We start from the raw sequence: 4,753 nt of genomic DNA, 5'->3' as shown, positions 1-4,753 counted from the left end.
TCAGATCCTTTGTGCTTTCGAAAGTAATCGGCCTAGCAGCTAAGACATTCCCTTTGGTTGGTTGCGTTAGTCCCAAAATTTACCTCTCGATTTTCTTGCTTTCCAGGGTGACCATTCCCGGACAGAGGAGAGCCAGATCACAGAATCTCGCGGTGTAGACAGCGATGTCGGAACCCTTCATCTTCAAGTTCCAGAGTTCGTGCTCCAACTTTTGAACTTCGCCCCTCTGGAAGTATTCTACAAGCATGAGTTCCTTCAGTCTTTCCCAGCCCATGGAATTAGCCACTGGCAGGGTTAGGGTTTTGACTCGACTATTCCACCAGGTCAAAGCTCTGTCGGTGAAGGTGCAGGCGGCAAACTTCACCTTGTTTGGTTCAGAATAGACGCAAATTTCGAAGATGGATTCGATCTTCTCGAACCATCGAGTCAAAGCGACGACACCTCCATTTCTGTCGAAGGATTTGGGTTTTGCAGTCATGAAGTCTTTGTAGGAACACTCTTTTTGATGTCCCTGACTGCCACCTTGTCTCTGAGGGTCGGTTCCACCCCCAACCCCACCAGCATTCACTTGTGCCATTGCTGCAGTCACGGCAGCTGTAACTACTGCTGAAACATGAGAGGGTCGAACTAAGGAGGTGGTGGTGGTGGCGGAGTGTCGTCGTTCCTTCTGATGGGTTTAGGTCGGGGAGGCATCTTGTTCTAGAAACAATCAGGAAGAAGAGGATGGTAAGTCCTCGAGATTTATAAAAGTAATATATATCTCATCCTAATAATAATAGTGTTCTACCCAACGATAAGCACATAAAGTTTACTAATGCAAGTATGTTATCGCTTAAGAAAGAAGAGGTGGCAACACTTAGAGTGAATCTGTATGCTGGGTTTGACACTAGCTAAAATACTCCTGTAGTATTTTACGTAAGATGATTTTGGTAAGTTTTAGGCCTGCTGTAACACCACAATCACTCCCAAGCACATGTTGGTCATGTCTAGACTGAATATAGTTGATTAGGCTATATTCACCCTAGACATGATTACATAACTTTCGAGGTTTAACCTCAGTGTCCAACATCCAAATACTTTTGTTTTGTTCTACTTAGGACATAGATTCTGATACTCGGGTATGCTTATATACTTGTATTTTTGAAAGTATACTTTTAGTTTAGAGCACTTAAGCCCCATAATATTTATAGTTGTATACCATGTAAGGTTCGGTATACTTAGTTCACTTTAAACAAGGGCTCTGATACCAATCTGTCACACCCCGAAACCGTGATGGTGGAAACGTTTCGGGGTGGAGGACGTCATGCGTAGTATCACAACATTTGTATAGCAAGCATAGTAAACACAACCAAACATTGAATACATATGAAAAATGTTTACATCAGTTTGAAACTTGTTTTAAATACATCAAAAGTATGTATAATATAGAAAACATGGCTCTTATTGCTCCGGCTTCACCGAATTCTTGGAAGTACCTGTCTACTAATTCCCTGAGAATACAAGCTGTTTGAAAAATATCAGCATAAAGCTGGTGAGTTCATAAGCATTTAGTTTCTAGAGAAAAATGTTCTTTGATTCTTTTGAAAAGTGTTCCTCAAGAAAATCTATATTTTCTTATGAAAGGTAGTGTTGAAAGAGTATTTATTAGTAAAAGATAAACCATCAGTTTTAGAAATCATGTTATCCGTCCTAGAGGTAGAGATGCCAGTTTAGAAATCCCTAAATACTATCTGTATATATAAGTAGTTTTATTACTCAAAATAAAACTCATGAAGGGTAGAGTCCGTAAAAAAAGTTAGTTTATAGTTATTTGCGAGTTGTATAACCATACTTGATATGACCGAGAGACCTTTAGAATGTTCTTCAGGCATTAAGCTAAATGACATTTGTTCACCACAGGCGTGCCCGCCTAACTGTAGCTAGCAGTTCTGGTGTGGGATTGTCAGTCCCGAATAGATCTATTCACAAATCTCACGCTCTCCCTTCAGGAGACTCTGGTTATACTGAAAGGATTTATCCCTGTACACCTAAGGGTACAGTATTGAAGTAGCGCCTCACAATTCGGTATAATTTAGTTCACTAGCGGGAAAACAGTATAAAGCAATAATTATTCTTGAATAATTGTACTTTATACTCCTATGAAAATATATAACATAAACTAAATCTGCCATAGTTTATACATATTCATTTATGAAGTCTGATTTGGTAGAGACTGCCTAGAGTGTTATCCCAAACTATACCCATTATATTTTATTAGAGTTGATATAGAAAATGCTTTGTAAAAACCTTTCTGATGAAGTTAGATATCTAAATCATATTACAAAAAGGGATAAAATATCTGAATATGTTATTAAACATGGAAATCATTAATTGTATTAATAATTTTAAAACTTAATAAAATACTTTTAGTTTGGCTTGTATTCCCCCCCTAAAAACATTAAAAATACGGAAAAATGTAGGGGTATGAACTCACCGTTTGACGGATGATTCGAGCGGATGATCGGTTATGAGTGTTGAGTGTCAATTGAGGTTTCGCACTCAAGCGGATCCTAGTAACATATAATAACACATATATGTATTAGATTTATGTATTCCATGACAAAACATGACGGGAAACCACCCTAAATACTTGGAAATTCTTGTCGGGACCTTATGTGATCAAACAAAGGAGATGTATGGTCATTAGGGTGTGTGTGCGGCCAGGCTGTGTGTGATGAAGAACATGATGAACTTTGATGGTTAAGGGCTTAGATCAATGGGTCCTTCATGTATGATAAGCTAGGTGATGGAAAACTCACGTTTTTGAGGCCTTGAGAGCATTCTTGGATGAAGTTTTTAGAGAGAGAAAGTAGAGAGAGAAAGTAGAGTGCAGCCAAATGAAAGGAATGCGTGAAGGGGTCACCCTATATAAATAGGGATGAGTGTGCGGCTGGAGGACGGGTGTGCGGCCACACACTCGTGTGTGCGGCCACACACTCATGTGTGCGGCCATACACTCGGGTGTGCGGCCACATACTCATGTGTGCGGCCATACACTCGGGTGTGCGGCCACACACTCAGGTATGCGGCCATACACTCGGGTGTGCGGCCACACACTCATGTATGCGGCCATACACTCGGGTTTGCGGCCACACACTCATGTCTATGGCCATACACTCCTTTTGATGGAGTGTTTGGCCTATTTGCAACCCTAAATCTTAAACCAACCCATCCATAATTCAAACTTTGGTTGTACAAGGCTTTAGATCATCCAAACAGGCTCAAAACAATGCAAAAGATAGCTGAAATGAGTTTAACATTGATAAAATTTGACTAAGGTACAAGACAAAAGATTCGGGTTGTCACAGGCAGGGACAAACCTATAATTTCATGTTTAGAGTTCATTAGGGTGTCTCTAATGAAGAGGATATGCAATGACATGAAGGCAATGAAGAAGGCTAAAGGTCCACTAACACCTACAACAACAGACATCCTAGATGCAAAGAAAAAAGGTGCTTCACAATATATTGATAGGTGGAATGGGGCAAACAAGTATCAAGTCACTAGAGCATTGCAAGACCAGCATGTGGTGGATGTTAGGAACCAAACATGCGCTTGCAGAAACTGGGAATTAATGGGAATACTTTGCAGGCATGCAATTGCAACTCCGAATGAAATGAGCAAAGACCCTGAGGTTGAGCTTGACATTTATAAGTGGGTACACAAGGTGTATTGGCTAGAGACATGGCAAAAAGCTTATTCATTTAAGGTGGAACCAATTAAAGGGAGACCCATGTGGCCTAAAAGTAATTGTCCAACAAAGCTAATCCCTTCTCCACATCGCACTCATGTCGGATGGCCTAAGAAAAAAAGAAGACAAAGTGAGGGTGAAGGGTTAAGCAAAAGGCAGAAGGCAAGTCAAGGTGATGGAGTCAATGAGATGCAAGGAGAACATTCCCAAGGGCAACAAATGATGAAGTGTAGAAGCTATCAAGGAAACATATTATTGTTACTTGTTGCAAATGCCAAAATAAGGGACACAGCTCTAGGACCTGTAAAGGGCATGGTTGGAATCAATCTACGAAGTGATTTTGGTTGTTTGTTGTGGTGCAATGACTATTTAGTTGCTTGCTGTTCAAAACTGTTTGTTTTTGAAAAAAAATAGTTATGGTTTGATTATGTGGTTATGTATGGTGCACAGACACTTGTATGCTTATCTTCGTAATGGTTTTTGGTTCCACTCATGTGGTTAATGGAATGTGCATTTTGGTCAATTTAAGACACGTATTTTGGTAATGTACTTTTGTTACATTTTGGTTCTACTTATGTGCTTATATTTGACAATTGATACACATTTTCGCACTTGAATACCATTTATATCATTAAAAACATTGGAATTCATTACAAACATGACGAAGTCAAATTACAACAAAATTATACCATTTTTACTTAATCAACAAAAATCCCCACATTTGTCTAACCCTATCCCTTACATAGACCAAATACTAAAGATAACAATCACAAACATAAACCAACTTGCACATAAATACATCTTCAGCTTGAAACCTTCATCCTTCAATGCATCACACCTTGCCTCCAACATGTTGTTCCTGCTCAAAAGTCCATTGTATTGTTCCTGTATCATGTTGATACTTCTTACCAACCCATTACATCTTTCCTCCAACGTATTTATGTTTCTTAGAAGACCAGGTATGATGGTTTTACTCCTAGCACACATAGGCGGGTCAACCCACCCGATAAACCCACAAACAGA

The sequence above is a fragment of the Lactuca serriola genome, chromosome 1 (genome assembly GCF_051521515.1).
Source record: "Lactuca serriola cultivar US96UC23 chromosome 1, Lser_US96UC23_V15, whole genome shotgun sequence".
NCBI lineage: Eukaryota > Viridiplantae > Streptophyta > Magnoliopsida > Asterales > Asteraceae > Lactuca > Lactuca serriola.
This window is presented reverse-complemented; position numbering follows the sequence as displayed.